This window comes from Palaemon carinicauda, chromosome 20, assembly GCF_036898095.1.
Source record: "Palaemon carinicauda isolate YSFRI2023 chromosome 20, ASM3689809v2, whole genome shotgun sequence".
NCBI classification, from domain to species: domain Eukaryota; kingdom Metazoa; phylum Arthropoda; class Malacostraca; order Decapoda; family Palaemonidae; genus Palaemon; species Palaemon carinicauda.
Genome location: NC_090744.1, coordinates 65,481,200 through 65,507,318, shown reverse-complemented (window position 1 = coordinate 65,507,318; position 26,119 = coordinate 65,481,200). Strand labels below are relative to the sequence as shown.

General features: G+C 43.8%; 1 long non-coding RNA gene across 1 annotated transcript in view; it reads left to right on the top strand.

Moving 5' to 3' along the window:
* The first annotated feature begins 2,066 nt into the window (after positions 1-2,066).
* The window catches only part of LOC137659504 (uncharacterized), a 60,125-nt gene continuing 36,072 nt past the window's right edge, over positions 2,067-26,119 (top strand). The window contains exon 1 of the long non-coding RNA XR_011047559.1: positions 2,067-2,155. This is a non-coding gene — a long non-coding RNA (uncharacterized lncRNA). The remainder of the gene's footprint in view (positions 2,156-26,119) is intronic.

The window sequence follows — 26,119 nt, the reverse complement described above, 5'->3', positions numbered from 1 at the left end:
AGTGTGACATACTTAGAAATAAAGCTAGACAATAGTATGAATATATTTAAAACTCAGAAAAGGGTAATGATGGAAAAGGCACAAAAATTAGCTAATTTAACATATTCGGTTATAGAGAAAAGTTGCAATAAATTAATGATAGGAAAAACGTTCTGGAAAAGTATTGCTTTACCATCTATTTTGTATGGAACAAATGTTATAAATCTAACAGAAACTGAAATAGAGAAACTACAAAGAATAGAGAATGGGGTATATAGGAAGATCTTAGGTGCCACTAAAAGCACAGCTAATACTGCTCTAAGCCAAATTTACTTTTGAGAAACATATAAGGTCTGTGTCTTCTTCAATTGCACAAAAAATTGGCTTATTGAGAAAGTCTTTTAAGATATTCGGTGATCAATCTATTCTGAAGAAGTGTTTTAATTCTTTTATTCTACCTTGTTTTGAGTATTGTTCTCCTGTCTGGTCTTCAGCTGCTGATTCTCATCTTAATTTGTTGGACAGAAACTTACGGTCTATTAAATTTCTTATTCCTGATCTAGATATTAATCTCTGGCACCGTCGATCAATTAGTTCATTATGCATGTTGCTTAAGATTTTTCATAACTCTGACCATCCTTTACATTCAGATCTCCCTGGACAATTCTATCCTGTTCGTAATACTAGGCAGGCAGTTAATTCTAATAGCCAGGCCTTCTCCATCATAAGACTCAATACTACGCAGTACTCTAGAAGTTTTATTCCAGCTGTTACCAAGTTGTGGAATGATCTTCCTAATCGGGTTGTTGAATCAGTAGAACTTCAAAAGTTCAAAGTTGGAGCAAATGCTTTTTTGTTGACCAGGCGGACATGAGTCTTTTTATAGTTTATATATGACATATTTGTTGTTGACGTTGTTAATAGTTTATATATGATATATCTCTTTTGACATTACTTTTTTTAGAATGATTTATTGTTAATTTGTTCTCTTCAGTTATTTATTTCCTTATTTCCTTTCCTCACTGGGCTATTTTTCCCTATTGGAGCCCCTGGGCTTATAGCATCTTGCTTTTCCAATTAGGGTTGTAGCTTGGATAGTAATAATAATAATAATAGGTGCATCTTCTATGAAAGCAAGGGTGATGGATGGGAAGCTGCAGTACTTAAATCGTACCCTGAATGGAAAGAAGGAAATACTGAAAATAATTATCCAGGATATTCAAGAAAAAGAAGGAAGATGGTGGAAACAACCTGCAAAGTATTTGGAAGATTTAAGTTTAGGTATAAGACAAATAAGAAGAATGAACAAGGCAGAAATAAAAACGGAAACCAGAAAGTGGGATACTGAAAAGTGGAAAGAAGAAATAGAAAGTAAAGTGAGCCTAGAAATATATAGAACGTGGAAGAAAGAAAGTAAAGAAGAAGAATTTTATGAGAACACATTTGCTTCAGTGATGTTTTTATAGAGCAAGCACCAATACCTTAAAACTTAATATTGTAAATAGACACAATGGGGGAATGTAAAATGTAATTTTAGTGAAAATGAGGAGGAAGATTTGATACATTTTTTGTTATTTTGCCAGAAATATAGAAAAGAAAGGAATGAAGTAATTGAGCTATAACGACCATATGAAGAAGACTTAAAGAAAATAATAGGATTATTTTTTTTAGTGAAACTGGAAAAGGGAGGAGGAAGTATATGGCAACACATTTTCATCAGTTTTATTATTCAGAGCAAAGACAAACACATTGGGCTTGATTATATAAAAAAAAAAAACAGACGTCAAGATGGAAATATGAACTGTATACGTTGTATATATGTGTATTATATTTCCCACAGTATAGTGATATAAGAATAAAAGCAATTGAGCTCCAATAACAATACAAAGGAAATAGTGCACAAACAGCTGGAAAATTCCATTTTTTTAAAAAAGAAATATTGAAAATAAGAAAAGTTTACTACAACAAATGTTGATGAAAAAAAAACCTAGTGAAAATAAGGAAGACACAAAACTAGAAGAGTTAAAGAGGCGCCGTTGCAAAGGAGAAACCTCAACGTGAATCTGATCTGATCTGAGATGTAAACAAACAACACATTTGACGGTCTTCTATGTCGCCTTAATTTGTCATCAACTTACTCTACACTTTATCTAGTCACTATGATTTAGACTAAGAGGTAATTATATACGGTACTTCCTATTCTATGCAAATGCAGTACATGAACCATATATTTTCTAATTGGTTATATTGTTTTATCCATTTCTGCCCAAGATTATTAGTGATCTATTGGTGTGGCTTCACTTCAATTCACTTGCAAATGAGTGAACTTGAGTGCTCGTATTTTAGTGTTTTTCTATGACTTTAAGTATAGCAAACCCATAGAACGCCCCATTTAACATGTAGGCCTATGCATATCTTCTAACAATAATTGACAGAGCACATGTTACTCATCATTTAACAATTGCGGGAAAGCAAAACTAACATTCTAGATATGCTGTAGCCGGGGTCTTTGTACTATAGCGGCCACATGTAGGTATTATTATGTCCAGCTTAGAATACGGCAGTGTAAGGGTCGCAGGAGGCCGTTAGCCCCCCTTTATGTAAGTAGGTAAGGACATGGCTTATAGGTTAGGTTTGGGGGGAAAGTTAAGTTAGTTGATGTCAATTTTTAATCAATGCATGAGGATCTGGCTGCTGATATAGAAAGGCTCCCTGTTGCCTAGTGTTTCAATAAAATAAATAGCTTATAGGCCTATTTAGAGTGATAAGGACTAGATTTAAAGTTACCGATGTGACAACATTTTGAACAGAAAAATTTAGTTTTTCCTTTAGTAAATAATGCGCTGTCACTAAATTTGACCTTTATTGCAACAGCAAGTTAACCAGAAACCCATTAGACCATCTAAGAACGGGGATATTTTTTTTTCTTTAAGAAATCCAATGATTTTGATCCACGTTGCACTTGCTTCACTCTAGGGGAAAAGAGGAGCATCAAGCTCCTATGTTCTGGCAATTAATATTGCAATGATCAATAATAAAACCAAATAATGATATGCATTGCACTCAGTGTTGAAGACATTGCAGATAAGATTCGTCGTTTAGATCCGATACAGAATGTGGGCGCTTGCCACTTTCATGCTGAAATGATTCGGAAATTCAAGAGGCTGTACATGATGATGGTGACAAAGTTATGTTGATGAGGCACATATGGAATGCGTAATAGGTATCACATTATAACCTGCTTTCGCTGTCAAAGGTATGGACATTTTGAAAATTATATTTCCATCCAGTCCGACACTGGAAACATACTTAGGTCGAGTCTCATTAAACCAATTTTAAAGACGTTGGGCGGGATATTACTGTACAGTCACAACGGATAAAACATAGTTTAAAGCAGATAAAGCATTCTAAAATAGTACTGTATGTGCATATTCATATTCATATCCCCCCTCCCTTATTTTAAAAAAACTATTTTGTTTCCTCATTAAACCGCTTGCCGATACATATACCATAAAACTAATGATTTGCAGCAATATTAATGGTCTGGAATGCATATTAAACACAAGATAACCCTTTGGAAAATATATATATATATATATATATATATATATAATTTACAGTATTTATATATATATATATATATATATATATATATATATATATGTGTGTGTGTATATGTATATATATATATATATATATATATATATATATATATATATATATATATATATATATATATATATATATAGATATATATATGTATGTATGATATATATATATATATATATATATATATATATATATATATATATATATATATATGTATGTATGTATGTATGTATGTATGTATTATGTATGTTCCCAATTGACTAATACTTGACTTATTCACACTTGCCTTTTATTATTATTATTATTACTATCCAAGCTACAACCCTAATTGGAAAAGCAAGATGCTATAAGCCCAGGGGCTCCAATAGGGAAAAATAGCCCAGTGAGGAAAGGAAATAAGGAAATAAATAACTGAAGAGAACAAATTAACAATAAATCATTCTAAAAAAAGTAATGTCAAAAGAGATATATCATATATAAACTATTAACAACGTCAACAACGAATATGTCATATATAAACTATAAAAAGACTCATGTCCGCCTGGTCAACAAAAAAGCATTTGCTCCAACTTTGAACTTTTGAAGTTCTACTGATTCAACAACCCGATTAGGAAGATCATTCCACAACTTGGTAACAGCTGGAATAAAACTTCTAGAGTACTGCGTAGTATTGAGTCTTATGATGGAGAAGGCCTGGCTATTAGAATTAACTGCCTGCCTAGTATTACGAACAGGATAGAATTGTCCAGGGAGATCTGAATGTAAAGGATGGTCAGAGTTATGAAAAATCTTAAGCAACATGCATAATGAACTAATTGATCGACGGTGCCAGAGATTAATATCTAGATCAGGAATAAGAAATTTAATAGACCTTAAGTTTCTGTCCAACAAATTAAGATGAGAATCAGCAGCTGAAGACCAGACAGGAGAACAATACTCAAAACAAGGTAGAATAAAAGAATTAAAACACTTCTTCAGAATAGATTGATCACCGAATATCTTAAAAGACTTTCTCAATAAGCCAATTTTTTGTGCAATTGAAGAAGACACAGACCTTATATGTTTCTCAAAAGTAAATTTGCTGTCAAGAATCACGCCTAAAATTTTGAAAGAGTCATACAAATTTAAAGAAACATTATCAATACTGAGATCCGGATGTTGAGGAGCCACCGTCCTTGACCTACTTACAATCATACTTTGAGTTTTGTTAGGATTCAACTTCATACCCCATAATTTGCACCATGCACTAATTTTAGCTAAATCTCTATTAAGGGATTCACCAACCCCAGATCTACATTCAGGGGATGGAATTGATGCAAAGAGAGTAGCGTCATCTGCATATGCAACAAGCTTATTTTCTAGGCCAAACCACATGTCATGTGTATATAGTATGAAAAGTAATGGGCCAAGAACACTACCCTGTGGAACACCGGATATCACATTCCTATACTCACTATGGTGCCCATCAACAACAACTCTTTGAGATCTACTACTTAAAAAATCAATAATAATGCTAAGAAACGACCCACCCACTCCCAACTGTTTCAGTTTGAAAACAAGGGCCTCATGATTAACACGGTCAAAGGCAGCACTAAAATCAAGGCCAATCATACGAACTTCCCGACCACAATCAAGGGATTTCTGTACTGCATTGGAGATTGTAAGAAGGGCATCACATGCTCCAAGGCCTTTCCGAAAACCAAATTGCAAACTAGGGAATAGATGATTACCTTCAGCAAACCTATTAAGACGTTTTGCCAGAAGACGTTCAAAAACTTTAGATAATATGGGAGTTATCGAAATTGGGCGGTAATCAGTGGGACTTGAGCTACCACAAACACATTTACATAGAGGAGTAACATTACCAATTCTCCAACAAGTGCTAAAAGCTCCTCTTCTTGCTAACTTGCGTAAAATAACAGATAACTTTGGAGCTAAGAAATCTGCTGTCTTTATAAAAAACAAAGGAAAAATACCATTAGGGTCTACACCTCCATAAGCATCAAGGTCCATCAACAGAGCTTTAATCTCACGAGATCGAAAAGCTAAACTAGTTAGTTTAGCCTCAGGAAAACAAGAATGAGGAAGTTCAAGTTTTTCATTACTCTGTTTACTGTCAAAAACATCAGCCAAAAGGGTTGCCTTTTCCTTTGGACAGTGAGTGACTGAGCCATCTGGTTTAAGTAAAGGAGGAACTGTTGCATCTACACCAAAGAGTGCAGATTTAAGGGTAGACCACCATTTATGTTCCTGAGTTGTACCAGAGAGGGTTTCTTTTATGATTAAATTGTACTCCTTTTCAGTTGAGGCATAAACTCTCTGAGCTAAAGCTCGAAGCCGAGTATAGTTGTTCCAGGTCAAATCTGATCTGTTACCCTTCCAAAGGTGATAGGCCTCCTGCTTCTCCAAATAAGCACGTCTACAATCATCATTGAACCACGGTTTGTCCTTCATTCGGTACCTTAGCACACGAGAAGGGATACGCCTATCAATTATGTTGACTAAATTCTCTTTTGTATTAATCAAAATATTTAGTAATAAGTATTAATTGATATTCTGTTTGATTTACATATCATGGAACCTAGAAAAAAATGCTAAACAAATCGTAAACCAATATAGGATAAAGTTAAAACCTAATCCAGGGAAAACCACAGGAAAGCTGATATTACGATGTAGACAGTAGACTAGGCTCAACCTACTGTACCTGAAATGCAATTGTAAAAGATCAAAGGAAAATTATTTGAATTTTGAAATTAAAAGAGGAAAAGGTGGAGTCTATTGTAACATGTTGGTTAAAAGGCTACAGGGTGTTGACCCCCCAAAAGAAACTTCATATCAAGGACTTATTCCATCAAATAAAGGGGCTCAGCCTCAGTTACTTCATATATAAATAGGTATGTTAAAGAAGTTTCTGCTGTAAAGAACGAGTTTTAAGATTCCGAAAGGCGTGACTGAAAGGCCACATTTTAAAAGGGAAACTAACACAAGAACACCACCTAACCTAATGTAGGAGCCATATTCCTACCTACTTATCTACTGGAAGTTTACTCCTGTCCTAAACAACTACATAAGAAGTGTTATTGGTGTGTTTATTATAGGTGATTCAAAGTCTTGATATCATTAGCAGACTGAGCTATGAAAAACACGTCCGAACGTTCACGGGTGCTAACAAGGAATGATGGAAGAAGGTTCGGTAGTGTCGGTGGTGGGGGGGCAGTAGCTGTAGTGAACGACACCTCGTAGTAACGGCGGATTTTGAGGAGGGAGAAGTCTAATTGGAAAGGGATCTCTTGGTAGTGGTATCACTCGCCCCAGTTTTAATACCGACACCCTTTAGGGGTGAGCGAGCTGGATATATTCCTAGCATTCCATGCAACTTTTTTCTTTGGTATATTTAGCAGTATTTATACCTTTGAAATGGTGCTTTAAGGAGCATTTCAGTGGGCGACGCAGGTTCCTCGCCCAGAAATAGATTTTTCCTTCGTCAAAATCCCTTTTTGATATGTCTGAAAAAAAAAGTTTCAAAATGGGAGGCTTGTTGGGAAGTAAACACAGTGTTGCGATTTGTCTTAGGGTAAGGTAAGGACCTGGAGGTCTGAAGGAGTGTTGCACTGGGATCATAGACTCTAGTGAGTAAGGATACAAGTTCAGGTTGGGTGAGGTCATAACCTTATGTTTGATTCCATTTGAGAACATGGTTTTTCAGTTGTAACTTTTAGAATTGTGAAACATATATTTTCAATATTAAACTTAGCCGGTGATCATATAGCTGTCAGCTCTGCTGCCCGACAGAAAAACCTAAGGACAAAATACGCCAGCGATCGCTATACAGGTGGGGGTGTACATCAACTGCGCCATCTGTCGAGCAGGTACTCAAGTACTCCATGTCAACACAGAACCAATTTTCTCTCTGTCGTGCCACTGGCAAGACCTACTAAATACGCTGTTACTAACTGGATTGGTTTTCACAACTATTTGGTGAAGTACACTATTCCAGTTTTGAGCTTTCGCTATGCAGGGGTTTTATCTTCATCTCAAAACTTGAACTCGTTTTGGATAGATTTAATTATGGTGACAAAGAGAGTATGGACTCTCTTTCACTTTTAAATGGCCGACCCTTCCCTTAGACGGAAGTGTGTTTAGGTTTTTAGTAATTTGGCTTAACACGTTATAGATCTATATATTTTATATCTCTCCGCCTTTATTAGGCCTCTTCGATTAACTTTCCATTTATTATAAACATATAAAAATAAATTTTTATGTTTTGTTTATATGCGACCTTTCCTGATAGTAGGCGGTCCTAACTTGGAACCGAAGTTAATCAACGTTGAGCCCGTTATATCGTATTTAGCCTTTAAAGAATTTAAAACTTTTTAAATTTAATGTTTTATGAAAGAATTTCTTTGATAGTCTCGTACTGTTTTCAAAGATGAACTAATGTTTAGTTTTTTAGACTACACAGTTGTTGACGTTCAGGACGTTCAACATGCGCTCTATCGTTACGATAGAGAGAGAGTGTATCACGGTTTCACTTTGCAGTAAGAGTAAACCGATTCTGACGTTTCGTTCATTCTTTCTTAGCTTAAATGGTTTAAATTCTATATTAAAGGAACTTTTTATTTGGAAAACCTTTCAGTTTTTTCCTTTAGCCAAATAACATGTTTTGATGATATATAATTGGGCTCTTCTCTTAGGTGCGAAATCAAGAGAGAAAGAGAGAGAGAGATAGAGACGGAGGGAGAGAGAGGAGAAAAAACGTTCCGTTCAAGCGGGTAACGTTGTTCTCGTGTTACTCTCCTCCCTAGTCGCTGTACGGGGAAGAAGGTAAAACGTTTCTAGGGTTTTATTCTTGTCCCCAGGCTATGTGCGGTGAGAGATTGTAAACGTAGTTTATTTGAACTAGTGTTTAGTCTCTTTCCCAGCCACTGAATTCTTTATCTTTATATATGTTTTCTGTTGCATTATACGACTGTTTTCGCAATTACTACCTTTTAATGAAGGGTAGGATTGCGTGTTTCAGGTAGAAATCAGTAAAAGTTTCGATTTCAGTGAAATAAGTGCAGAACAGAAAATCGAAGTGATAAAGTGATATGCGCAAAGTGTTACAGTGTTGCGTCCGAGGGTTCGTCTGTTCGTGCCTGTCGTTCACCTAGTCCGGGACCTCTTGCAAGCTCCCAAGCCCAGGGGAGAAGTAATGTCAAACGACTTATGGGTTCGTCAGGCCTTGATCAACGAACAGACGTTTTCCCTCCGTGGTTTCGGGCGTATCTACCCAAGATCGCCCCACCCACACAAAGACGAGAGAGCCCATTTACTTCTCGTCTGCGGAAGAGGTTTCTCGTAAGAAACCTTGGACCAAGGTCTCGCAGCTTATTAAGCGCAAGTCGGTCCCTTCCGCGCAAGTCCAACGGCCCAGGTGTAGCCACTGGGTCAGTTCGGACTCGCTGCAGTCTTCCGATGACTGCACACCTCCTAAGAGAGGCAAAGCGGTACCGCAACAGGCAGTAACACCGTCTGTTGCCGCACCTGCTGCTGTAGACCCTAAGTGGTCTTTGCTACAGTCTATGCAGACACAGTTAGCATCTTTTATGCAGGAGTATCGTGCGGAGAAGGTTGACGCTGCACCCGTTAGCCTACAACCAACCACGGTTGTGCGTACAGTAGACGCTGACGCTACCTGCTCCCGCACTCCGCCTGTGAGAGTTCCACCACCCATGCGCAGTGTACCCTGCCAGCCGCACGTTGACGTTCACAGACGCACGCTACCCTCCGTTGACGTTCGCGAGTTACCACAACAACAGGAGGGTGGAGTTAAGTTGCTTTGTTTTGACGCTGTGCTTCAACCTCCGCAACCCTCTGTGGTTACCGCTACTCGCCCGCAGCAGACTAGTCAGTCAGGAGTAGAGGCTTCCCCACACAGCTATGGTTGTTGCCAGCTCACAGACTGTCAAGCAGTTACATGACGTTGCCTTCTGGTCTGCTACTAATGCACCAGTGCTGTATGTCCTCACGCACCTGTTGTGGTTGACAGTTCAGTTTTTGACAGTTCACAGACTGTCAAGCGGTTACATAACGTTGCCTTCTGGTCTGCTGCTAATGCACCAGTGAGACCCTCACTGAGATATCCTAGCTTTTCTCGGACAAGGTTCCTGTAGATGAGAAAGTGCTGTTCTCCCTCCTACTGATATTCCTTTGAGGACTCTGTCATTTGGAGAGGAGCCTTAAGCTGCTTAGCCTCCTATGGACTTTAATTAAATCATGATGATTTTTTAAGGATCTTCGTCCGGATCTTGTAACTGCTGCTCCTCGTTCGCCTAACGTCAGAACTTACACTAGGCCTAGCTACTTCGAAGCCGTTGTTGTTAAGCTAGTGCTCTCTCGCTCTCCTAGAGAGCGTTACGTTGGCTAGGCGACTGGTTTTTGCACCAGGAGGAGTTTTAGGGATACAGCCTTTGATTTCCCTTCTTTTAAACTGGCTTATAGAGCGAGAGTCTGATAGGACACGAGAGAAGTTCTCGGCTTGGGAGTTCATGCCTCTGCCCAGGTAGACTTCTCAATTCTGGTAGACTCGCCCTGGCGCCTAGCCAGGAGACGCTCCAAGTTGTTTACAGGTCAACTTCTCAACTTTTGTCGAGCCTTTGAAGTTTTGCTGTACTATTATGTCACACATAACAAGGCTTCCAGGGATGGTAAATGGTTCCGCCTCAGTCGCTAACCCCGTCTGTTGCCACACCTGCTCCCGTAGACCCTAAATGGGCTTTGCTGCAAGACATGCAGTCCAAGCTTGTGTCCTTGATAGAGGACTTAAATGCGGAGAAGAACCTTCTGGCCAACAACCTTCCAACCGGTTGGTTGTGCGCCCTGTTGACGCTGAGGTATCCTACTCGCGTCTGCCAGTTGAGGTGGTTCCTCCACCGATGCGACCCAGTGTGGGTTGCCAGTCGCACGTTGACGTTAAGCGACGCTCGGAGGTGGTTGTTGACGTTCAGTGTGTCACTAGGAAGACGTTCAACAACCAGCAGAGGTGACTTGTTGTGACGCAGTGCGTCAACCTCAGCAACCCGGTAGGGTGTTGACTGCACAACCCAGACAGTCTAGACAGTTTCGGGTTGACGCTGTACTTCCTCGCGCACCCATGGTTGTTGACAGTTCACAGACTGTGCAGCAGTACCATGATATTGCGTCCGGCTCCGTCACGCATCCACCAGTGCGACCGGATTCAGCGAGTCAGACGTTGCCCACTCCGTTGCCGTTTCCTCATCAGTTTCGGATGAGGAACCCTCTGATGAGGACGTTGCTGAACAAGACGATCAACCCCCAGCCCTGCTATCCATCCAGAAGATTCTGAAGAAGGAACTCTGCCCAGTCAGGCTGTGGATGAGTCTGGTAGGGACACTGTCATCCCTGGATCAATTTGTGTCACTAGGAAGACTACACCTCCGTCCTCTTCTATACCATCTAGCTTTTCACTGGAAAAAGGACAAGACGCTAGAAGCGGTCTCGATCCCGGTTTCCGGAAAGATAAAGTCTGGTCTGACTTGGTGAAAGGACTATATCAACCTTAGAGAGGGTCTTCCCCTGACTGTTCAGACTCCCAACCACGTTCTCTTCTCGGACGCATCGGACGTAGGCTGGGGTGCGACATTAGACGGTAGGGAATGCTCGGGATTATGGAACTCGAGTCAAAGGACAATGCATTTCAACTGCAAGAAGCTACTGGCAGTACGTCTGGCCTGGAAAAGCTTCAAGTCTCTCCTTCAAGGCAAAGTGGTGGAGGTGAACTCGGACAACACCACGGCTTTGGCGTACATCTCCAAGCAAGGAGGGACCTACTCTCTGACATGGTACGAGATCGCAAGGGACCTCCTCACCTGGTCAAAAGGTCTAGACATTTCACTAGTAACGAGGTTCATCCAAGGCAACTTGAATGTCATGGCAGATTGTCTCAGTCGGAAGGGACAAATAATTCCAACAGAATGGACCCTCCACAAGGATGTATGCAAGAGACTTTGGGCCACCTGGGGCCAGTCAACCATAGATCTCTTCGCAACCTCGATGACCAAGAGGCTCCCAATATTTTGCTCACCAATCCCGGACCCAGCAGCAGTTCATATAGATGCCTTTCTACTAGATTGGTCACATCTAGATCTATATGCATTCCCTCCGTTCAAGATTGTCAACAAGGTACTGCAGAAGTTCGCCTCTCACGAAGGGACAAGGTTGACGCTAGTTGCTTCCCTCTGGCCCGCGAGAGAATGGCTCACCGAGGTACTTCGATGGCTAGTAGACGTTCCCAGAACACTTCCCCTAAGGGTGGACCTTCTACGTTAGCCACGCGTAAAGAAGGTACACCAAGGCCTCCACGCTCTTCGTCTGACTGCCTTCAGACTATCGAAAGACTCTCGAGAGCTAGAGGCTTTTCGAAGGAGGCAACCAGAGCGATTGCTAGAGCAAGGAGAACATCCACCCTTAGAGTCTACCAATCGAAGTGGGAAATCTTCCGAAACTGGTGCAAGTCAGTATCCGTATCCTCGACCAGTACCTCTGTAACTCAAATAGCTGACTTTCTCTTATATTAAAATTTATTTTACTAATGAAAATAACATTTTTAAATATTTAACTTAGCCGGTGAATATATAGCTGCAACTCTGTTGCTCGACAGACAAACTGTACAGAAAAAACTCGCCAGCGATCGCTATACAGGTTGCGGGTGTGCCCAACAGCGCCATCTGTCGACCAGATACCAAGCTCTATGTAAACAAAGACTCAATTTTCTCTCTGTCGACGTGTCGACAAGACGTACTTTACTCGCTGTTGCTAAACTGGAGTTTTTCACATCATATTGGTGAAGTACTATATTCTGGTTTTGAGCTTTCGCTGTGCAGGGTTTTTCTTCAAACAAATCCTTGAACTCTTTTTTGTATCGGATTCATTGTTGATGACTTAGATCGTTTTTTGGAATTTTCCCTTGACCAATTCAAAATGGCTGACCCTTCACAAGTTCCCAAATTTAGAAAATGCAATGCTAGGGACTGTTCTAGGCGTCTTCCGAAGGCTTCTATCGACCCTCACACTGTTTGTTCCAATTGTCGGGGTAAAACCTGTCAATTGGAAGATCGGTGTGAGGAGTGCGTGGGCCTTTCGGAATTCGATTTTATCGAATTTGAAAAGTACACACGCAGGCTAGAGAGAGATAGAGTTAGGAGAAGTTCTTCTAGGTCTATTGATGTTTCCTCTCCTCATGCCCCACAACCTATTCCTTCCCCTGTAGTGGTTGTTCCTAACCCCCCTCCTAGCACTCAGGAACCTTCGATGGCTGACATGATGCGTGCCATCCATGCCCTGGGGGAGAGAGTTGAGTCCCTTGCAAGTGACCGCAATCAGCTCATGGCGGATGTTAAGGAGCTTAAGTGCCACAGTGCAGTGGGAAGTGCTAAAGTGCCAAGTGACAGTGTTGCGCTTGAGGGTTCGTCTGTTCGTGCCTGTCGTCCTCCTAGTCCGGGACCTCTTGCAAGCTCCCAAGTCCAGGGGAGAAGCAATGTCGCACGACGCATGGGTTCGAGAGGCTTTAATCAGCGAACAGACGTTCCCTCCATGGTATCAGGCGTATCTCCCCAAGATCGCCCCTACCTACGTAAGACGAGAGAGCCCATTTATACCTCGTCGTCTGAAGGTGTTTCTCGTAAGAAACTTTGGACCAAGGTCTCACGACCTTTAAAACGTAAATCAGTCCCTTCAGGACAAGTCCAACGTCCCGGTTGTAGCCACTGGGTCAGTTCGGACTCGTTGCCGTCATCTGATGACTGCTCTCCGCCTAAGAGAGGCAAAGCGGTACCGCTTCAGGCACTAACATCGTCTGTCGCCGCACCTGCTCCCGTAGACCCTAAATGGGCTTTGCTGCAAGACATGCAATCCAAGCTTACGTCTTTGATGCAGGACTTTCATGCGGAGAAGGTTGCTGCCGTACCAGCAGCGAGTGCAGTACCTAGCCTACAACCTTCCAAGCGATCGGTTGTGCGTCCTGTTGACGCTGAGGTAACCTTCTCACGTATACCAGTTGAGGGGGTTCCTCCACCGATGCGATCCAGTGTGGGTTGCCAGCCGCATGTTGACGTTAAGCGACGCACGGAGGTGGTTGTTGACGATCTGGACGTTCAATAACCATCAGAGGTGACTTGTTTTGACGCGGTGCGTCAACCTCCGCAACCCAGTGTGGTTTCCACTGCGCAACCCAGTCGGTCTAGACAGTCTCGGGTAGACGCTGTGCGTCCTCGCGCTACCATGGTTGTTGACAGTTCACAGACTGTGCAGCAGTTCCATGACGTTGCGTCCAGCTCCGTCACGCATGCACCAGTGCGACCGGACTCAGCGAACCAGACGTTACCCACTCCGTTGCCGTTTCCTCATCAGTTTTCGGATGAGGAACTTTCTGATGATGATGTTGCTGCACATCAAGATGATCAACAATCAGAACTGGACGAGCCTAAGTCAACTCAACCATCTTTGGACTTTAGAAAAGTTTTGGCTATTTTCAAAGAGTTGTTTCCTGACCAGTTTGTTTCTGTGGCTCCTCGTTCTCCGCCTTCAGAGTTTGTTTTATGCATGCCTTCTACCGCACCTGCCTTTACTAGACTCGTCCTCGCACGCTCGTCTAAGAGAGCTTTGCGGGTGATAGGAGACTGGTTAGAGTCCAAGAAGAGTTTAGGGAAGACAGCATTTGCTTTTCCCCCTGCTAGACTCTCTTCTAGATCGAGCGTCTGGTATGCCACGGGAGAAGTTCTCGGCTTGGGAGTTCCTGCCTCTGCCCAGGGCGACTTCTCAAGTCTTGTAGACTCTCCCCGCCGCCTTGCCATGAGACGCTCAAAGATTTGTTGGTCATCATCGGACCTGGACCACCTTATGAAAGGAATCTTTAGGGCTTTTGAAATCTTTAACTTCTTAGACTGGTGCCTAGGAGCCCTGAGCAGGAAAATCTCTTCGACAGATAAAGAGACTTCTTTGCTCATTATGTCCTGCATGGACAAGGCCGTCCGTGATGGGTCCAATGAGCTTGCTGCCTCATTTGCGTCCGGAGTCCTGAAAAAGCGAGTCTCTCTGCTCGTTCCTGTCTGCTGGAGTTACACCATGCCAGAGATCTGAGCTTCTCTTTGCCCCCCTTTCCAAGTGCCTATTTCCAGAAGTCCTGATAAAGGAAATAGCTGCTTCGTTAGTGCAGAAGGACACTCACGATCTAGTTGCGTCCTCAGCTCGAAAAGCTCCCCCTTTGCCTACATTGTCTGCTAGACCGAGGATTGACACTCCAGCGTCTCGCTTTATTCCGCCCTTTCGTGGCAGAGCCTCCAGCAGAGGAGGTGCTCGTGCCGAAGGGAAGCGAGGGAAGAGGAAAGGATCCAAGTCCTCTAAGGGCAGAGTCTGACTGCCCGCAACTTCAGACAGCAGTGGGAGCCAGACTCAAGAACTTCTGGCAAGCCTGGGAGAGGAGAGGCGCAGATTCACAATCTGTGAAGTTGCTCAGAGAGGGGTACAAAATCCCTTTTGTACGCAAACCCCCTCTAGCAACGTCTCCCATCGATCTCTCTCCCAGGTACAGAGAGGAAGAAAAGAGACAAGCCCTGAAACTGGAAGTGTCTCTTTTGCTAGAGAAGGGAGCGGTGGTCAAAGTCTCGGATCTTCAATCACCGGGATTCTACAACCGCCTCTTCCTGGTTTCAAAGAAGACAGGAGGGTGGAGACCGGTGCTAGACGTCAGTGCTCTGAATGTCTTTGTCACAAAGACGAAGTTCTCCATGGAGACCACAAAGTCAGTCTTAGCAGCAGTCAGAAGGGAAGACTGGATGGTCTCCCTAGACCTAAGGGACGCCTACTTCCACGTCCCCATTCACTCAGACTCCCAACCTTTTCTGAGATTCGTTTTCGAAAATGTGGTCTACCAGTTTCGGGCCCTGTGCTTTGGCCTAAGCACAGCTCCTCTCGTGTTTACGAGGCTGATGAGGAATGTAGCCAAATTCCTCCACTTATCGGACATCCGAGCCTCCCTTTATTTGGACGACTGGCTTCTCAGAGCCTCTTCCAGTCGTCGCTGTCTGAAGGATCTCAAGTGGACTCTAGATCTGACCAAGGAATTGGGACTCCTAGTCAATTTGGAAAAGTCGCAACTGGTCCCATCCCAAACTATTGTGTATTTAGGGATGGAGATTCACAGTCTAGCTTTTCGGGCTTTTCCGTCGGCCCCCAGAATAAGTCAAGCCCTGTTATTCATCCAGAACATGCTGAAGAAGGAACGCTGCTCAGTCAGGCGGTGGATGAGTCTGGTAGGGACGCTATCATCCCTGGAACAATTTGTGTCACTAGGAAGACTACACCTCCGTCCGCTTCAATACCATCTAGCTTTTCACTGGAAAAAGGACAAGACGCTAGAAGCGGTCTCGATCCCGATTTCCGAAAAGATGAAGTCTTGTCTGACTTGGTGGAAGGACAATATCAACTTAAGAGAGGGTCTTCCCCTGGCTGTTCAGACTCCCAACCACGTTCTCTTCTCGGACGCATCGGACGTGGGCTGGGGCGCGACACTAGACGGTCGGGAATGCTCGGGATTATGGAACTCGAGTCAGAGGAGCATGCATATCAACTGCAAGGAGCTGTTGGCAGTACATCTGGCCTTGAAAAGCTTCAAGTCTCTCCTTCGAGGCAAAGTGGTGGAAGTAAACTCAGACAACACCACGGCCTTGGCGTACATCTCCAAACAAGGAGGGACCCACTCACTGACGTTGTACGAGATCGCAAGGGACCTGCTCATCTGGTCAAAAGGTCAAGACATCTCCCTAGTAACGAGGTTCATCCAAGGCAACTTGAATGTCATAGCAGATTGTCTCAGTCGGAAAGGGCAAGTAATTCCAACAGAATGGACCCTCCACAAAGATGTGTGCAAGAGACTTTGGGCCACTTGGGGCCAACCAACCATAGATCTCTTTGCAACCTCGCTGACCAAGAGGCTTCCAATCTATTGCTCCCCAGTCCCGGACCCAGCAGCAATACATATAGATGCCTTTCTCCTAGATTGGTCACATCTGGATCTCTACGCATTCCCACCGTTCAAGATTGTCAACAAGGTACTGCAGAAGTTCGCCTCTCACGAAGGGACAAGGTTGACGCTAGTTGCTCCCCTCTGGCCCGCGAGAGAATGGTTCACCGAGGTACTTCGATGGCTAGTAGACGTTCCCAGAAGTCTTCCTTTAAGGGTGGACCTTCTACGTCAGCCTCACGTAAAGAAGGTACACCAAAGCCTCCTCGCTCTTCGTCTGACTGCCTTCAGACTATCGAAAGACTCTCGAGAGCTAGAGGCTTTTCGAAGGAGGCAGCCAGTGCGATTGCTAGAGCAAGGAGAGCATCCACCATTAGAGTCTACCAATCGAAGTGGGAAGTCTTCCGAGACTGGTGCAAGTCAGTTTCTGTATCCTCGACCAGTACCTCTGTAGCTCAAATAGCTGATTTTCTCTTATTCCTGAGAAAAGGACGATCCCTTTCAGCTCCCACTATCAAGGGCTACAGAAGCATGTTGGCATCGGTCTTCCGGCATAGAGGCTTAGATCTTTCCAACAATAAAGATCTTCAAGACCTCCTTAAGTCTTTTGAGACCACCAAGGAGCGTCGTTTGGCTACCCCTGGTTGGAATTTAGACGTGGTACTAAGATTCCTCATGTCAGACAGGTTTGAGCCGCTACAATCAGCCTCCCTGAAAGATCTCACTCTAAAGACTCTTTTCCTGGTATGCTTAGCCTCAGCTAAAAGAGTCAGTGAGATTCATGCCTTCAGCAAGAACATCGGATTTTCGTCAGAAAAAGCCACCTGTTCGCTACAACTTGGTTTTCTAGCCAAAAATGAGCTGCCTTCTCGGCCTTGGCCTAAATCTTTCGATATTCCCAGCTTATCGGAGATTGTAGGCAATGAACTAGAAAGAGTCTTATGCCCTGTGAGAGCTCTTAAGTTCTATTTAAAGCGTACTAAACCTTTACGAGGCCAATCTGAAGCTTTATGGTGTTCAGTTAAGAAACCATCTTTGCCTATGTCAAAGAATGCTTTATCATACTTTATCAGACTGTTAATACGAAAAGCTCATTCACATCTGAGTGAGGAAGACCGAGCTTTGCTTAAGGTGAAGACGCACGAAGTTAGAGCTGTAACAACTTCCGTGGCCTTTAAGCAAAATAGATCTCTGCGAAGTATAATGGACGCAACCTATTGGAGAAGCAAGTCAGTGTTCGCGTCTTTTTATCTAAAGGATGTCCAGTCTCTTTACGAGGACTGCTACACACTGGGACCATTCGTAGCAGCGAGTGCAGTAGTGGGTGAGGGCTCAACCACTACAATTCCCTAATTCCATATCCTTTTAATCTTTCTCTTGAAATGTTTTTAATGTTGTTTTTATGGGTTGTCCGGAAGGCTAAGAAGCCTTTCGCATCCTGGTTGATTTGGCGGGTGGTCAAAGTCATTTCTTGAGAGCGCCTAGATTAGGGGTTTGATGAGGTCCTGTTGTATGGGTTGCAACCCTTGATACTTCAGCTCCTAGGGGTCGATCAGCATCCTAAGAGGATCGCGAGGCTCCGTAAGGAAGACGTACTTATAAGGCAGAGTAATCGTTCAAGTCGACTTCCTTACCAGGTACCTATTTATTTTGTTTTTGTTATTTTGATAACTTCTAAAATTAAATAAAAAACTCATAGCTCATAAAATGTAAACATATATTACTGGTCTCTACCCACCATCCTGGGTGTGAATCAGCTATATATTCACCGGCTAAGTTAAATATTTAAAAATGATATTTTAGTTATAAAATAAATTTTTGAATATACTTACCCGGTGAATATATAAATTAAATGACCCTCCCTTCCTCCCCAATAGAGACGCAGTGGGACGAGGAGAAAATTGAGTCTTTGTTTACATAGAGCTTGGTATCTGGTCGACAGATGGCGCTGTTGGGCACACCCGCAACCTGTATAGCGATCGCTGGCGAGTTTTTTCTGTACAGTTTGTCTGTCGAGCAACAGAGTTGCAGCTATATATTCACCGGGTAAGTATATTCAAAAATTTATTTTATAATTAAAATATCATATTTTGATAGTATGAATTTCCACCTAATAGCCTTTTTTATTAGAATAATTCATCATTATTATCATCTCCTTCTATGCCTATTAACGCAAAGGGCTTCGGTTAGATTTCTCCAGTCGTCTCTATCTTGAGCTTTTAAATCAATACTTCTCTATTCATCATCTCTTACTTCATAATTTATTGTCCTCAGTCTGGGTCTTCCAACTCTTCTAGTGCCTTGTGGACCTCAGTTGAAAGTTTGGTGAATTCAAGGCACCTATAAATATACCAGGAACACTTAGTGCTATTTTCTTCATAATGGATAATGCACTATACAGTACTACAATATAAATTTACCCAGTATTAGTGAGGTGATTGTAGTGGACTTAATCAAGTCTATTACACACTATTTTGAATCCCATATCTTATAGTCATAAACTAATAATAATCTTGGTTTTAAATTTATTTAAAAATCCTCAGTTATATGCATCTAGACATTTATTTTGCACTTTCTTTAATTCAAGAGCTACATCATTTGCAATCACCTTTCAGATGACCAATCAAAACTTATTTCAACAGGCGTTAAGCGCGAGGGTGAGAGTTCGCGCGTGCCTGTACCAGTCGTAGGGCGCACGCACAGGAGAAAGAGGGATTTTGCGGTACCAAGAACCAAACCAGATTGGGAAGGTGTTTCGTTATATGGTACATGATTTTACACCCTTGCTTTACCAGTGCTCGGTCTCCTTTTGGACTCAGCATGCACACTGAAAGAAGGGATCAGCCTTTCTAACCCCCTTTATCTATGACACTCAACTGATCTCTCTTCCCTTATGTAAGAGAGAGAAAGAGTTTGTGTGATGCCAAGAAGTAATCCAAACTGATAAGGTATCATGGTACACAAGTCATGGGCTTATGGTCTTGCTACCGATGCTTGGTTTTCGTACCAGCCCGAGCATCCGCACACTGTATGTCAGGATGAGGGGAACTGCATCCAGCCCTTTTCCTGGACACTTGAAGAACATTGCTCTCTATGTTCCTAAAGATACTTCGGTATTGAAGGGCAGGAAGATGATTTGTTGTAAGGTTTTATTGTTTCCGTTTGATGGAGGATTCGGGGGTGAGAGGAACCAACGATCATTCTCCTTGTTCGTACTTTCTCTTTTGTAATCACTATCAGGAATACGATCCTTTGTCTCCGTGCGATAGATCTCTTGTGGCTCTTGGTTCCGAAGGAACAGTTTCCATGCATCCATGCTACCAGGAACATAATCATGGGTCTCCTTGTGGTTCATGGGGCCTCGGAAGATGTTCCAATGTGTACACTTGATCAGGAACTATGGGTTGTCTCCTCGCTCGTAAGAGCGGCGATACTTTACTTTTTATGAGTACAAGTGATCAGAACTAGATACTGTATCGGTAATACACTTGATTGAATGACAAGTTTATCTCTCACATGCTCATGGTCAGGAATACAATCATCGGTTTGGATCAGTTCCTACACACATGCATGATAAGGAACATGATCACAAATCAGCTACTCTTTCATCTCATCCATGCATGATCAGGAACGTGAATACCTTACCTCCATGGAGTGCTCTTAGTGCTCGTACAATCATCAAAATGTTCCGTTGCATATTCACAATTGCGAACACAGTTAATCATCACCAGGCGACTGATTTCATGCAACCCGCCCGATATTGCCCTCACCAGCATGCTCCTATAGTTTTGAGGGCACGAGTGACTGACAACTGATGTTTAATGTTTCGTAGGGACATTTTTGGCCGATTCAGCTGTCATATTTTTTGTTGTTCCTTTTATTCTGCCTGAATCTTCCCAGTAAGGTTAATTTTGGTGGTCTGGACTGACACTTTTGACATTTTTCCCTTATAGAAAGATAACTGTTCCGTGATCTAGTACTGTACTGGACTGACTTTTCTTTAAATCACTTCTAGCCAAGTACCTGATAGAGTCTAAATCTCTGTGTTGCTACTAGGGGGTTACTGAAATTGTCTTCCTTGCTTCCATATGGCACCATGAAGGATGACATACCTGGGAAAGAAAGGAATCGTGCAGTCTAGTTCTGCGTACTACTACCTCCTACCTAAGATTGAAACTCCTATTTAAAGGAATTGGTTTGTACAGTATTCTTGTAGGGTCAAGTAAAGAAATTTTTGAAGTAATTTACATTTGTTCCTGTGCAAAATAAAAACCTTCAGCTCTTTACTGTGGCGTATTACTTCGGCGGAGGCTGAAATCAGCCGATGAGATTTTTTGTCAGGGTGTAACTACCCACCGCTAGTTAGTGGGTGAGAGCGGGGCAGATTAACCCTCCTGCTCACGCCAGCATTAGCGTCTAAACGTCACTTTTTATTTAAGCTCAGTAGTCAGTAGAGTAAAAACAGGGTTTGTTCTGTAACCGAAATACAAACCACGCTATTTACATTGGGTTTACTTTCGGCGTAGCTGAAATTGACGAGCCATTAGATTTTAACGAGGGTTTATTACCCCGCGCTAGTTAGCAGGGGTAGGGGGAGGGGTAGCTTGCTACCCCTCCCCCCCTCACACACCGGTGAAATGTCTCACTTCACTTTTGGCTTGGACGATGGACAGACGTGCCTGTCTTCGTCCTCGCTTGGCAGCCATTATTTGTTTTGTCTTTACTTAATCACTTACTTTTCTTTTACTCAATATATATGTAAAAAAATTTTCGTGTTTATGTATATATTTGAGTATAGAAATCAGTAAGTTTCCTTTTCAGAGTTCGTGCTTGTGTGTGTAGTGTACGATACCTCAGCAGTTAGGCCACCACGGTGTAATTTCATGGGTCGCGATCGAGTTTGACTACGGTCTTTCTCTCTCTCTCTTTTGAGGTCGTTCACCCTTCACTACGTTACCTTTACTACGTCTGAGCAGCTTCCTTCCCGTGTGGGTGGGGTTGCTACGCCGTACGTTTTGTCTCTACAGTATTAGTTAATGAATCTAATTGTATTTGTTGATTTTTAAATATTTAACTTAGCCGGTGAATATATAATAGCTGCTGCTCCAGCGGCTCGACAGAAAAACACACAAAAACTCGCGAGCGATCGCTATGAAGGTTGCGGGTGTGCCCACCAGCGCCAACTATCGGCCAGATACCGCATATGTATGTAAACAAGCCTCAATTCTTCTCTGTCGGCCTTAACGACAAGACGTATCATTACTCGCTGTATAACCTGGAGTTTTCTCAACATATTTGGTGAAGTACTTCATTTTGGTTTGAGCTTTCGCAGTGCAGGTGTTTTTCCTCAAATTAAACTCTTGAACTCTTTGTTGGACAGATTTAATTGTTGATGACTTGGATTGTTTTTTGGACTTTCTTTGACTAATTCAAAATGGCTGACGCTTCTCAAGCCCCTAGATTTCGTAAGTGTAATGCTAGGGATTGCAATAGGCGTCTTCCAAAGGCCTCTCTCGACCCACATACTGTGTGTTCTAATTGTCGGGGTAAAACCTGTCAATTAGGAGATCGGTGTGAGGAATGCGTGGGCCTTTCGGAATTCGATTGGCTCGAATACGACAAGTATTCTCGTAAGCTAGAGAGAGATAGGGTAAGGAGGAGTTCCTCTAGATCAGTAGATTTTTCCTCACCCCATGCCCCTGAACCTAATCCTTCCCCTGTAGTGGTTGTGCCTGAACCCCCTACTGGCACTCAGGAACCATCGATGCGAGACATGTTACGTGCCATTCATGCCTTGGGTGAAAGAGTTGAGTCGTTAGCTACAGATCGTAATCAACTCATGGCTGACGTTAAAGAGCTAAAGTGTCAGAGTGCCACAGCGGAAAATCGTGGGAAAGTGATTAGTGCGCAAAGTGTTTTCAGTGTTGCGACCGAGGGTTCGTCTGTTCGTGCCTGTCGTTCGCCTAGTCCGAGACCTCTTGCAAGCTCCCAAGCCCAGGGGAGAAGTAATGTCGTACGACTTATGGGTTCGAGAGGCCTTGATCAGCGAACAGACGTTCTCTCTATGGTAACAGGCGTGTCTCATCAAGATCATCCCTACCATAAGACGAGAGAGACCATTTTCTCCTTGTCATCCGAAGGTTTTTCGCATAAGAAACCGTGGAGCAAGGTTTCTAGGCCCCTTAAGCGAAAGTCGGTCCCTTCAGGACAGGTCCAGCGTCCTGGTTGTAGCCATTGGGACAGCTCTGACCCTTTGCAGTCATCGGAAGACTGCTCGCCGCCTAAGCAGCAACGTTACACAGGCTCAGAGAGTCTTGGTGTAGGCAAGGTTGTGCAGTCTCAGACGTTAACCCCGTCTTTTACCGCACCCATTCCCGTTGATCCTAAATGGGTTGTGCTGCAAGACATGCAGATCAAGCTCGCCTCCCTTATGGAAGACTATTCTGCTGAAAAGGTTCACGATGATCCTCGCCGCTTAACTCATCGAGATCCTGGCCTTCAGCCGCCAAAACGAGCCTTTGCTCGTCCTGTTGACGTTGGCGTTGCTAAGTCACATCAGTCACGCTTTGTAGAGCCTCACTCGATGCAGTCACGTGTTGACTTTCAGCCGCATATGGACGTTCAGCCACTTCCTAATGCTCTTGTTGACGTTCAGGACGTTCGCCAACCAGCGGAGTTGACTTGTTTTGACGCTGAGCGTCAACCACCGCAGTCTAGAGTTGTTGTGACTGCTCAGTCTAGGCAGTCAAAACAGTCTCGAGTTGACGTCGAGCGTCCTCCCGCTCCTGATGTTGTTGACAGTCAGGCTGTTAAGCAGTTACATGACGTAGCGTCCTGGACTGCTACTAATGCACCAGTGCGTGTGGACTCTGCGTGTCAAGCATTGCCAACCCCTTTGCTTGTTACTCAGCAGTTGTCGGATGAGGATCCTTCAGATGAGGACGTTGCTGACCCTCATCATGATGATCATCCTTCGGATGTAGACGAACGTAGAACGGTTCCTCCTTCAATGGACTTTAAGAAAGTCATGTTAATTTTCAAGGAGCTTTTTCCAGATCACTTTGTCACTGTTGCTCCTCGTTCGCCACCGTCTGAGTTTGCTCTAGGCTTACCTGCTAACATGCCAGCCTTTACTAAGTTAGTGCTCTCTTGCTCTTCCAAGAGAGCTTTACGACTTTTAGGTGACTGGTTGGAAACCAGGAGGAGTTTGGGGAAGACGGCCTTTGCCTTCCCTCCGTCAAAGCTCTCGTCTAGATCGAGCGTCTGGTATGCCACGGGAGAAGTTCTCGGCTTGGGAGTCCCTGCCTCTGCCCAGGGTGACTTCTCAAGCCTCGTAGACTCTCCCCGCCGCCTAGCCATGAGACGCTCGAAGATTAGTTGGTCCTCCTCGGACCTTGACCATCTTCTGAAAGGCGTATACAGGGCCTTTGAAGTTTTCAACTTCCTTGACTGGTCATTGGGAGCTTTAAGTAGGAAAATCTCATCGGCTGATAGAGATGTTTCCTTACTGATAATGTCATGTATGGATAAAGCGATCCGCGATGGTTCCAATGAGCTCGCCTCCTCTTTTACGTCGGGAGTCTTAAAGAAGCGAGAGTCCCTTTGCTCTTTTCTTTCGGCAGGAGTTACTCCCTGTCAGAGATCAGAACTGCTCTTTGCTCCCTTATCAAAGTTTTTGTTTCCGCAACAATTTGTTAAGGACATAGCTTCTTCGCTTGTGCAGAAGGACACCCATGACTTGATGGCGTCCTCTGCTCGCAAGGGGACTCCTTCTACATCCTTTGCTGTTAGACCCAGGATCGACACTCCGGCATCCAGATTTATCCCGCCCTTTCGTGGCAGAGCTCCCAGCAGGGGAAGTACTCGTGCCGAGGGAAAGAGAGGAAAGAAGAGAGGAGCCAAGTCCTCACGTGGCAGAGTCTGACTGCCCACAGCCTCAGACAGCAGTAGGAGCCAGATTGAAGAGCTTCTGGCAGGCCTGGGAGAAGAGGGGCGCAGACCAACAGTCTGTTCGGTTGCTCAGAGAGGGGTACAAAATTCCGTTTGTACGCAAACCTCCTCTAGCGACAACCCCCATCGACCTCTCTCCCAGGTACCGAGAGGAGTCAAAGAGACAAGCCCTAAACCTAGAAGTGTCTCTGTTGCTAGAGAAGGGAGCGGTGGTGAAAGTCTTGGACCTTCAATCACCGGGGTTTTACAACCGTCTCTTCCTAGTCCCAAAGAAGACAGGAGGTTGGAGACCGGTGCTAGACGTCAGTGCGCTCAACGTCTTTGTTACGAAAACAAAGTTCACTATGGAGACCACGAAGTCAGTCTTAGCAGCGGTCAGAAAGGGAGACTGGATGGTCTCTCTCGACCTACGAGATGCGTACTTCCACATCCCTATACACCCAGATTCCCAACCGTTTCTGAGGTTTGTTTTCAAGAATGTGGTATACAAGTTTCGGGCCCTGTGCTTTGGCCTAAGTCCTGCTCCTCTCGTGTTTACGAGGCTTATGAGGAATGTAGCAAAATTCCTCCATTTATCGGGAATCCGAGCCTCCCTGTACTTGGACGACTGGCTTCTCAGAGCTTCGTCCAGTCATCGCTGTCTGCAGGATCTTCATTGGACATTGGATCTGGCCAAGGAATTGGGACTTTTGGTCAACCTAGAAAAGTCCCAGCTGATTCCATCCCAAACTATACTGTATTTAGGGATGGAGATTCGCAGTCCAGTTTTTCGGGCTTTTCCGTCTGCCACCCGAATAGATCAAGCCCTGCTCAAAGTCCAACTAATGTTGAAGAGAGAACAGTGCTCAGTCAGGAATTGGATGAGTCTAGTAGGAACTCTATCATCCCTGGAGCAGTTTGTCTCGCTAGGAAGACTACACCTTCGGCCTCTCCAGTTCCATCTAGCCTTTCACTGGAACAAGGACAAGACGTTAGAGACGGTCTCAATCCCGGTCTCCGAACCAGTAAAGGCATGCCTGAAATGGTGGAACGACAATATCAGTCTGAGAGAGGGACTTTCCTAGCAGTTCAGAACCCAAACCACGTACTATTCTCAGACGCGTCGGATTTGGGTTGGGGTGCGACCCTGGACGGTCGGGAATGCTCAGGTCTGTGGACTTCAAGTCAGAGGAGCATGCACATCAACGGCAAGGAGCTTTTGGCAGTCCACTTGGCCTTGATGAAATTTGAAAGTCTCCTTCGAAACAAAGTGGTAGAGATCAACTCCGACAATACCACAGCCTTGGCGTACATCTCCAAGCAAGGAGGCACCCACTCCCTCACGCTGTACGAGATCGCAAGGGACCTGCTCATTTGGTCAAGAGATCGAGGCATCTCCCTGTTAACGAGGTTTATCCAGGGCGACTTGAACGTCTTAGCAGACTGTCTCAGTCGGAGGGGTCAGGTAATTCCTACGGAATGGACCCTCCACAAGGACGTGTGCAAGAGTCTTTGGGCGACTTGGGGTCAACCCACCATAGACCTCTTTGCCACCTCGATGACCAAGAGACTTCCAATCTA